Source organism: Bicyclus anynana, chromosome 5 (assembly GCF_947172395.1).
Source record: "Bicyclus anynana chromosome 5, ilBicAnyn1.1, whole genome shotgun sequence".
NCBI classification, from domain to species: domain Eukaryota; kingdom Metazoa; phylum Arthropoda; class Insecta; order Lepidoptera; family Nymphalidae; genus Bicyclus; species Bicyclus anynana.
The window spans coordinates 13,000,614-13,012,926 of NC_069087.1; the positions used below are offsets into that span (position 1 = coordinate 13,000,614).

Sequence of the window (12,313 nt, forward strand, 5' to 3'; positions counted from 1 at the left end):
GGATAAATAAAAAAGTGCGGGCGAGTTCCAACATGGTCCGAGGGGCGTTTCCATCCTGTCATAGATTTAAGTATATGAAGTATCGTACTAAAAACAGTTAAGTTTAAAGGAACTGTTAAACATGCTCTAAAATAGCATGCTATAAATGTGCTATTAAGAATGCTCCATACGAGCATGCTTATCATCAGTTTACAATTGCTAGCAATAATAGCATGCTATTTTCAAGTGTGCTTCTGAAGAAGCAAACATTCCAATTACACATGCTAATTTGTATCTATCGCTCTCTGTCTATAGTATCGTGTAAGACAGGGTGAGATGAAGGTGAAGATAATACAGAATAGCAATGCTAATCGACTAACATACTCAATAAGCAAACCTGTTCAGACGCGCTAAAAGCACGCCTCCTTCCGCCCGCGCAGCAAGTAGCATACACATAAATCGCACGACTGTTGATTCTTGAGCAAGCTCGAAATAAGTATGATATAAAAGTTTTTTTTTTTTTTAATAAGAGTTTGTTCTAAATGTAGTGCAAACATTTCCGAGTAGTGTAGTACCAATCGTGAGATGCTCAATACGTGATGTCGGAGACGCCGCGGGGCCGGCTGCGTGCCCCAAGGCCTCGCAGCTCTTAATGTCTGTCATTATTAATAGCAGTACGACGGCGAATCATTTTTTGTTACCACCGAAACATTACTGCCACAGTTTCTATTCATTGTTGGCACGATCTGTTTGTTTACCTTCAGTTTATTGTTTCTTTAGGTCGAGTTTTTTTTTCTAAATAACCTTCTATACTCTGCGCCAGGAAAAAAAGTCCCGTAGACGCGGCGCTAATGTCTTAATGGTGCTCATTGTCATTTGGTAATGGCGGTCTTTCTTTCGTGGCGCGAAGTCTAGCTGACCTAACAGACGTTGACCTACGGACTACAATACCACCCTAGCAATACGCATTACAATTTTTTATTTACGTTATAAAGGTTCAGAGTCACTCAGTGGATGGCACGAGGTATGCTCGGAGACTGATTGATCGAAGAAAACGAGAAGGTCCGCAGAAGAACCAAAGTCACCAACATAGCTCAACGAAGCTGAACCCACTCGCAGCAATGAGCGAGACACATAGTTTGAAAAGTCGACGAACGTTAGGATCTTAAGAATTCGTCTCGTCATCTCCTCCAGTAAGTCGGGTATCTCGAAAGAGATTCCCCCCCCCCCCCCCCCGTGACAAAAAAAAAGGATGAAATGTCGTGAATACATGCGTATGCATCCAGAAATTTCTTTCCCCTTTTGATTTTATCGGTCCACCCACTGAGGGATCGACCAAATACTTGCCGACACACCGCCATGCCAGCACCTTGGGCCTTGACCGCATGCGATCTGGTCATAGAGATGGATAAAATATGGAATAAGTATTTATGAGGAAGTCTGAAAGTAGCGCCTGTGACAAAAAATTGAGGAGTAGAAGGTTAGCTTAGTATGGAAATGTATTGCGGAAGGACAAAGGAAGAGAGCCAGGCCAAAGAAGAGATGACTGGAATGTGTGAAAGAGGACATGCGTGTAAAGTGGATGATGAGTTGACGAGTAATAGAGACGAATGGAAAAGAATGACATATTTTTCCGAACCCACTTAAATGAGATAAGGGAAAGGAGATGATGATGATGATAAGTCTGCCTACCACGAAATAACAATACATATTGGGTAGGTAATAAAACAGATACGAACACTATATACTCGTAAATGTATTAAACACGTGCACTGTAACGTTTCCAAGTACGTTACATTTATTTGTTCAATAGTTACACCAAAAACGCGACCCCGTGGTTTACGATACCGTACACCATGACGTTTAGTTCCGCGTCCTTGGCGGCCACAATATTCCCGTAACCGTCGCGTGTCACCCTGCGAAGTAATGTTATGGCGAATTTTCTTAATCGTCACAAATTTTTAATGTTTTTCATTAGAAAAAATGTCACGAATAGACTTAACGAAGTAATTTAATGTCAAAACGACCCTGTTAGCTAAACTGGCTAAACAACAAGAATTTTCGTGCAAGAATACTAATGTAAAAATTACAAAAGGCGGTATCTAATATGCTCTAAAAGGCAGTAATTTACCTGAGCACCTTATATTTCGATGTACTTCCGTGATCGTTAAATATCTCTTCATATGGAGTAAGGCCCAGTTCGGACTACACTAGCATTTTAGTCGAGAAGCATAGACTACTTGCTACCATCAAAAATCGTTCGTACTCGACTAAAATACTAAAGTAGTCTGAACTAGGCTAAAAGGCTCAAGTCAACGGGGAGAGCTAGAAAGCTCTTTAACCTTTTAACCGAAAGACTTTTTAACCGAGTTCAAAAAAAGGAAGAAGTTCTGAATTCGAGTCTTCGTCTTTTTTTTTAATTACGTGTTATCAAACATAACAAAACATGTCTTAGTTTTAAAAATTTTGTTTATTTATTAACTTCGATCATTTACAAGTGTTATAGTCCTACGCTAATTTCCAAAGTGGTCGATATCGACACCTAATTATCGATACCATTTTGCGGGCAGGCACTGTTAATGTCGTAGCACAGTAGAGTCGTAGTCTGTAACCACCACTATCATTTATTATCATATGATAATGAGCGTTGAGACCACAAAACCTGCAGAATGCTAAAGCTAACGACAAGGGACCTAACTGTATTCCTAGTAGTCCGAACAAGGACCCGAAGCCACATAGGTTAATCACTACACCATAGAGGCTATTAACCAGTGTTAATTATATTGGTTATAATTTAGCTTCCAAAATTTGGCCTTCACATAAGGCATTTTAAATAAAGAGCAATTATTGTTAATATTTCCTACATCGTCAATATGGCTCACGTCAAGTAATTACAAGAAAGCGCATTCTTTTATTTTATACTTGGATTTATTTTACCTCCATACAACACACGCGAGGTGATACTTACACGGTTTTGCATAAAATTATCAAGTACAATGGCGCAATTCAGTAATTAACTGGAATATGGCAAGCGAAATCATGGGGGATTACAAGGTTAGGTGTTAAGTGCAGTTATGACGACCTTACTAAAACTTTATGAGCATTCTCTTTGTTACGTTTCTGTTTTATTTACCTAAAATTTTACATCACATTACACTAACTAGATGATGATTGTAAATATAAAAACTTGCTATTTAATTCTATTCTTGGCATATTGAACTATTAAATAAATAGATATCTATGATAAGGATATGAGCATGGATGTGGCAAAAATATACCTACCTAATCCTACTCTTAACATTATTTACCTGTATATTATGCTAGCCCAAAAAAAATACATTTTTAGTAAAGATATAAACAAGAATATAGCAGCTTAATTAGGATAGGATAGGATGAATTCAAACCAAAAATGTTGCGAAAATGAAAATTTGTCGAATAAATAAAAGTACTTCGGGTAGGTACGTTTATTTAGCATAATGACTTATGTAAAAAAGTATCATTACTATCCATAATCAATAGGCATGTAAATTATTAAGGGCACTTAATATCAGTTGTAGACATTCATTTACCCATACCCACATAACTATAAATTTTAATGGGCCTGATAATTTCCTATACATAAATACTTATGCCATGTTTAATACCAATCCTTTATTATAGGCCCATATGCACGTCGGATGTGTGACAATTTTACATGTTCTTTGTTTTATAAAGTAAACTAGCGGACGTCCGCGACTTCGTCCGCGTGGAATTCAGTTTTTCACGAATCCCGCGGAAACCATGATTTTTTCCGGGATGAAAAGAAACCTATGTGTTAATCCAGAGTAAAATCTATTTTCAGCCAAATCGCTTTAGTAGCCGCAGCGTAAAGGAGGAACAAACATACTTACACACTTACACACAAACTTTCGGCTTTATAATATTAGTGTGAAAAGGCCAACCACGTCGTGCGAGTAGCTGTCTACGAAAAATATTTTTTTTTTCAGCACCATATCAGCCGATGGACATCCACTGCAGGGCATAGGCCTTTTGTACGGACTTCTATCTATCACGATCCTGAGCCTGCGAACCAGCAAATTCCTGCGACTCGCTTGTTGTCGTCAGTCCACCTGGTGGGGGGAGGGTCAACCAACACTGCGTTTTCTAGTACAGAGTCGCTATTCCAGCTGCAGCACCTTGTGACTCCAACGTCCATCGGCTCTTCGAACTATATGCCGTATGTGCCCTGCCCCCATATTTTTTTAATAGGTATCCAATGTTCCCGTTTAACTCAAATTAGTCGGAAAGAGTGTGACTGACTTAGGAATGGGTACGACAATAGTACAGCGAGTAGTGTTCGAACCCATGACCATGACCATGGTGTGAGTCCGGCCTAGGGAAAACGTCATTAGAGAACCACATAAAAATCAGCTTAGCCCAATCAGTTATTATTCAAAACTCTTCTCCAGAAAATAACAAATACTTTTCTGAAAACCGCATCAAAATCGCGTTTGAGAATCTCCGTTTTTAGGGTTCCGTAATCAACAAGGAACCCTGTTACTCGTAATTTCGCCGTCTGTCTGTCTCACTCTCCGCTGTTTAGCGCAGAGACTGTTGCCATTAAAAATCTGTAATTTAGCATGAGTATGCACATTAAAGATCTTACCTCCCCTACCTAATAAACTTTAGGGTATCGCTATCGGTATTTCTGTGGAGTTTAAAGTGTAAGTTTAATCTACAAATGAAGGGTTACATTGCGCGTGACCCGACACGTACTTAGCCGGTTTTTAGGGATCCGTAGTCCACAAAGAACCCTTATAGTTTTACCATGTCCGTCTGTCTGTTTGTCCGTCCGTCTGTCGGCGGTTTAGCACAGGGAATATTACTACTAGAAAGCTGTAAATTAGCATGAGTATGTACATTAAAAATGTGGACAAAGTCGTAAAATAAAACCATAAAATTATTTTTTAGGGTATATCTATTTTTTTTTGTTTATTTCATAGCATCGTTGGATTGGCTGTCGGTAAGATAACTCCGTGTCTGTTAAAACTAGAAAGATGAAATTTGGTATGATTGTAAATATGTAATGGGTATATTAATTACTAGTACGTCTACAAAGTAATAAAAAAAATTTAAAAAAAATATATTTTAGGGTTTCTGCAATGTAAAGATGATTTTTTTATCGTCTATCCCATGTGTGGGGTATCGTTATCGGTGCTTTTGTGTATTAAGTACATAAGAGATTAAAGTGCTAACTTAATCTACGGAACCCTACACTGCGCGTGGCCCAACACGCACTTGGCCGGTTTTTTGAAGTCAATACGAGGCAGTTAAAACTGAGCTGCCCAATATATTACTAATTACGATGACAAACGAATGAGGTAGCGATCACGTAGCGGCTCAGTGTATCTGACTAATTGCAAGGTATTTTTCCGTTTCCTCGCCCGTCATGTCTTTCATGACGGCCAATGCCATGAAGGTGGTGATTACTATCTGGCATATGCCACCGAGACTTATTTAACCTAATGTTTGTATTTTAAATATTCTGCAATTCATATCTATACTAATATTATAAAGCTGAAGAGTTTATTTGTTTGATTGAACGCGCTAATTTCAGGAACTACTGGTCCGATTAGAAAAAATCTGTGTTATATAGCCTATTTATCGAGGAAGGTTATAGTCTATATATTATCCCCATATTCCTACGGGAACGGGAACCACGCGGGTGAAACCGCGCGGCGTCTACTAGTTATTGATAAAAGGGAAATGCCCAGTTTATGGAAGTTGGTTGTCTTTTGAAATTTTGCCCAGAATGCTTTTGTATTTTTTAACCGACTTCAAAAAAATGAGGATGTTTCTCAATTCGATCGATCGTCGAATCATTCTGTCATTAAATTGATTTATAACATATGATGATTTTTTCAATATCTGACAAAATTCATACTAAAAGTCTTTCAGTGGAAGTAATTAATAAATTTAATTTTAATAATAAATTATTAACTTTACTGAATGTCCTCATAAGAAGGCTCAGAGTCACACAGCGGGCGATGGAACGAGCTATGCTTGGAGTATCGCTGCGTGATCGAATCAGAAATGAGGAGATCCGCAAAAGAACCAAAGTCACCGATATAGCTCAACGAGCCGCCAAGCTGAATTAGCAATGGGCAGGGCACATTTGGCACCGTTAGGGTACCAAATTGCTGAAATGGTGACCCCGCAGTGTTAGTCAACCCCGCACCAGGTGGACTGACGACATCAAGTTAAGGCTCAGGATCGTGATGTATGGAAGTCCCTACAAAAAGCTTATGTCCTGCAGTGGATGTCCATCGGCTCATGTGCCGATGGCCAAAGCCTCCCACTAGCCAAATTTAGTATAATTTGTATAATCTGTACGTATAGTGCGTACCTTAGTTACAAACCTTGTGCACGCCGCTGTAGTATCAGATCCAGGTGCACATATCGAGACGCTGTGACGTGCACGCGCCGGGATTCTGGCACAGACGGCACACGCGGGTTATTTCGGCTCCTCGCACTACATACGAATAATGACATTTTTCAAATACCGCAGACGACATCGCGCATTCTGATTGACCCGAATTCACTTTATACTTCGCACAGATTATATGAATCTACTAGCGGACCAAATTGACCCGACACTATACCGAAGATACTTCGGACGTACACCTGAAGAACAAGAAGGTGGCAGATGAGGACGAAATCACAGCTAAACTCCTGAATGCGGGTGGAAAACCGATATTTAAAGTCCTTCACGACGCCTAAGGCGTGGCATAGGATGATGATGATGCCTCAAAGCCGATTTTGGCTACAGCGACGCTTCTGCTTCCTCAGGTCTGGGTAAGGAACTCGGAAGAATAGTTCTGGCGTGCTTTCCAGTGACTAATGTACCCTATTTTGGCCTTAAAAGTGCGACTACATAGGGCACAAGTTAACGCACCATCACAGTAATTGTATGGAATTGCGGCAGGTGGACGAAGCTTAAAGTCATCTTGCTTCTGATCTAAGTGGAGTCGACATTGTTGCTCAAACTCCTTTTTCTTGTCTTTCACCATTTTCCTCCACTCTGCACGATTTGTAGTCATGTCCTCCCAACGCGACAACGCGAGGGATCTATATTACATCGTTTTAAGTGTCTTTTCGTGGCATAGGAACGGTGGAAGTTCGGGTCCCAAGGTGCTGGAATGGTGACCCCGCACTAGAAAGCGCAGTGTTGGCGGGATTTGTCTAATTTTTGAAAAACCCCGCGGAAACCATGTTTTTTTTCGGAATAATAACCAGTGTAAATTCAGCCGGCCAGCCCGGACAAAAAAAAAGATGTATTAATTCAAGCCATGTAAAGATATCATTAAGATTAGGTTTTTCAGACAGTGTTCTTTATAAAACGGCTTAACATAGACTCGAATTAAGAACCTTCTTTTTGAAGTCGGTTAATAATCGCGTAACATACATACAATAAAATCTGGTAGTTTTTCAATCGAAGTCTATGTAACCTATACTAATATTGTAAAGAGTTGTGGTGTAGTAGAGGGTAAACTCAGGATCAGATTCAGAATTCTCAAGATTCAGAATTTTGAAAATTACCACTAGAAAACCACGTTATTTGTGAGCGTCATACTCATTATCCCCGTACTCTCACGAAAACGGGTGTGCGGGTGAAACCGGGGGGCGTAGACTAGTAATAAATAAATGGGCATAACAAACTATGCTCTTTAGGAAAGGATTTGTAGGGCAATGAAAACTTACTAATTAGGGCCTGTAAACAAAGTTCATTGAACTCATTAATTATGTCCAGAGTGATGGGCGGAAGCGGATATATTATGGTCTAGAGATGTATCTTGAATCTGAAAGCAACTATGCATGTATATATAATATATATGCTGTGTTGATATATTTTTTTTAACTAGCGGACGCCCGCGACTTCGTCCGCGTTTAGTTTTTCACAAATGCCTCGGGAACCATGGATTTTCCGGGATTAAAAATAGCCTATGTGTTGATTCAGAGTAAAACCTATTACCATTCCAAATTTCAGCCAAATCGGTTTAGTAGTTGCAGCGTTAAAGAGTAACACACATCCAAACTAACATCCATACAAACTTTCGCGTTTATAATATTAGTAGGATAAGACCTACATTCAGGTTACCCTCTGTTTAGTAGGAAACAATGTGAGTATTAGGTGTATATGACTATGGCCATCTTATCCTCCTCCTCCTTAATACTTAGAGTATCCTCTGAGAATGAGGGGTTAGGTCAAATATTCCACCACGCTGGCCCAATGCGGATTGGCAGACTTCACACATGCAGAGAATTAAGAAAATTCTCTGGTTAGCAGGTTTCCACGATGTTTTTCCTACACCGTTTGAGACACGTGATATTTAATTTCTTAAAATGCACATAACTGAAAAGTCAAAGGTGAATGCCCCGGACAGGATTCGAACCTACACCCTCCGGAATTGGAGGCAGAGGTCATATCCACGGGGCTATTACGGCTCACTAAGGCCAGAGCCATCCATAATCAAATCAATGGTAGAGTCCTGGGTCTGTAGACATGTCACTCGTCGATTCTGTTTCTACAAACGCTAACGCTTCGAAAATTAAAAAATGTATAAGGATGACATTCACTATCGACAGATCACATGGTCAAGTTGCCCATCGGATTTGTCGTTCCAATACATTTTGTTAGTTTTCGAAGAGTGAACGTTTGTAGAAATAGAATCGATGTGCCACATGGATACAAGCTTCTCCCAGCGCCTTACAATTGTGAAGTGTAAATGAATATCCAAAAATATATTCCTAACAAACCAAGGCGCTTGCATGTAAAAATACTTACGAAAAAATAAAACCGCTGATTAACGTTGACTCTTTAATACATAGTGTCACTGTAGGTCACCGTTAGCGTCACCAGCGAAATTCGCCAAAAGGACAGCCGATTACTCGAGCCAGAAGAGCCACAATGCGATGTATTAATAAATCCAGCATTGACACAGACCGCCAAACCGACTGGCGATTCGCCAAGTCGAAAAAATCTGCCTACGCATCAAATTGGAACAATACTGGTGACGTCGCTATTGGTCAGAGACCGCACTAGACATAACAGAAATAACCCACGGAAAGCGAAAGTGGGTGAATTCGTCGTTCAAAATGGGCAATTATTTTCGATTTCTATGTTAACGATGTCTGTGGCTAGCGACGCTAATTTTAGTCGCTGGTCTGGCGACAAAATATACTACTCACCTTCTTATTGGTACAAACAATACATAAACACTGAGTTCTCCATCGCGTCTGTGTGTGTGTTTACAATAAACTCGAACATTACATTGCATTTTTTTTTTCTTTACAAGTTAGCCCTTGACAACAATCTCACCTGATGGTAAGTGATGTCTAAGATGGAAGCGTAGCCCGCTTCCATTCCATCACTTGTTAGGAGGAGAATGAAAATCCACACCCCTTTCGGATTCTACACGGCATCGTACCGGAACGCTAAATCGCTTGGCGGTACGTCTTACAAACATTGCATCAGCTGATTTTGTAACCTTGCGTTTTTGACATAAATTGACAGCCGAAAGCAGTGGTGCCATGTGGAGGCAAGAGGAGAAATTGCTACGGTCGGCAAAAGAAACAGGGTAGCGGCAAAATTTTCTCAATTAAAAATTGCAAATTTGGGAAAATCTAGGGACACAAAACTCATTAGACAAGAACTACATCCAGAACTATGTCCAGAGTAAAATCTATTTCTATTCCAAATTTTAGCCAAATCGCTTAAATAGTAGCGGCGTTAAAGAGTAACAAACATCCAAACATACATCCAAACATCCATACAAACTTTTGCATTTATAATATAAGTAGGATTTTAACTTTAAAAGTTTTAAAGTAAAGTAATCATTGAAATACGAATTTCAAGGCGGCGAATTTCCAGTCAGCCAGTAATAAAAACTCACACTACGTCACCGGCCAACAGGAAAGTTTATTCAGTAGCTTCGAGTGCGAGCAGCGACGTAGTGTTTCGAAACGGACCTTTCTCTACATATCTACGTAATCGTAAGTCTCTCTTTCTTTACTAATTAAAGACGACACAGATATTCTAGCAAAACTAATAGCTTATGTAGTTTTTATCTATTATCTTGTCAATTATGCGTAATTTTGGAGTGTTCTGAGTGAATGACGCCACAGACAAACACACGGACAGATACAGCATATTTCTTCGTATCCCTCGACGTATAAACATTCATGATGATTAGTTCTAAGAGATCCTTAAGGTGTGATACATAACAAACAAACGTACATTCGTTTTTGTTATATTGAAAATAGTATAATTAGAAACTAAATTTGGTTAGGTACGATGGTTCTCAAACCCAACTTTTCCGGATTATTTCTTTAGAATAAGACTTCCTTGAGATAATAGCTAGCACTCAGGATCTAAGAATAAAGGTTATAGCATACGTATCGCCTCGGAAAAGAATCGCCTCGCCGTCCGCCGCCAAGCCGTCATTCACCTCGGCTATGATGCCGCGCTTAGGCCAAGTTCGGACTACTTTAGCATTTTAGTCAAGTAGCATACTAAACTACTTACTGCCGCCTAAAAATTGTTCGTACTCGACTAAAATACTAAGGTAGTCCGAACTAGGCTTTACGGCTCACCATCCGCGCGAATACGTATCTTCTTATGGTCTGAGACGCGTCAGTTAGCGAATCCAATTTATACCTACCTATAAATCATTGTTAAACACTCGGGCTGGCTCATGAGCTCCATAATTTAGTTCCACCATCTTTTAAAACAGAACAGCGTAATGTCGGTAAGGGTATCCCTATGTGATACATCCAGCAGACCATCAAAAAACGTTTCTCTTTCGAACAGCTAAAGATTGTAATGCCCTGTACCCGGGTTTCTTACTACAGCTCGTGCCCATTAATTTGACACCTGTTTGATGTTTATACTGTGTTTCTTTGGTTGTGTTTGGTAGCCAGTTATCAAGTAAATACGCACGAGCTATACGTATGATATTGACATTTTAATAGCAAATAAACAGCTTCTAGACAAGTGTGTTTAAACTTCATCATTTCTGTCCATCAAGCATAAAAACACAAAGGCGTACCGCCAAGCGATTTAGCGTTCCGGTGCGAAGTCGTGTAGAAACCGAAAGGGGTGTGGATTTTCATCCTCCTCCTAACAAGTTAGCCCGCTTCCAGATTGAATCATCACCTACCAGGTGAGATTGTAGTCAAGGGCTAACTTGTAAAGAATAAAAAAAAACCCTAAAAAGTAATAAAATGAAAATCTTTTAAATACTTACAGAACCATGGCTGACAGCGAACGCGTCGTCTCCCCGAAGGAAGTTGAGATACAGGTCCAAGTATCCGACGAGACCAAAGAAACGACAACCACTTCGAAAGAAACAAAAACAGTGACCCAAAAAACGAGCACGGTCCAAGCGTCGCAAAACCGTAAGCCGTCAGAAAAAAACGCTTGATGGAGTTTGCCGAAAAGTTGTCAATTGAAGAAAAATCTACCTTGTTATGATTGTTTTAAGATTTAATTTTCAACTGCATTTCTCAATTATTAAAAACATTCGAATGTAAATTAATTAAATTAATAATCACTTAATTATAAAAAATATTCAAAATTTACTGTTCAGCAGAACATATTGTTGGTATTGTTTGTTTGAATTATTAATTTCGATTGTATGTTGTGAAAATAAAATGTAAGATTGTCTTTACGTTGCTGTTTTCAAACCTTTAGCAGGGATAACCAACACCATACCAAACCATAGAAAGTAGGTAATATCTGTTTAATCTATAAAAATAAAGGTTTACTAACCCTTAAGTCATAAGGGTTCAATCCAAAAATTAAACCTATGGCCTATATATTTTAACCCCGTACCATACACGGATAAAAAAACGGGACGTGTGCTAGTCTGCACTAATATTATAAGGAGGTATTTGTGGTATTGTATAGCGAGTAATCACTGGACCTACTGAACCGATTTTGAAAATACTTTCACCAATAGAAAGCCTCGTTATTTGTGATCGTCACTGGCTATATTTTATCTCCGTATTCTCACGAAAACTGGACGTACACGGGTAAAACTATGGGACGTGTGCTAATCTGCACTAATATAAGGAGGCAAAATTTGTGGTATTGTATAGGGAGCAATCACAGGACCTACTGAACCGATTTTGAGAATACTTTCACCAATATAAAGCAACGTTATTTGTGATCCTCACTGGCTATATTTTATCCCCATATTCCCACGAGGATAGCAACTACGCGCATAAAACCGTGGGGCGTATGTTAGTCTTCACTAATATTATAACGAGGTAAAGCTTGTGTCATTGTAGTGAG

General features: G+C 39.4%; 1 long non-coding RNA gene across 1 annotated transcript; it reads left to right on the top strand.

The window, feature by feature from the left end:
- The first annotated feature begins 9,028 nt into the window (after positions 1-9,028).
- On the top strand, positions 9,029-11,687 carry LOC112047887 (uncharacterized). The gene is made up of 3 exons (XR_002886987.2): positions 9,029-9,044; positions 9,875-10,011; positions 11,267-11,687. It is a non-coding gene; the product is annotated as an uncharacterized LOC112047887 (long non-coding RNA).
- Positions 11,688-12,313: the final 626 nt, after the last annotated feature.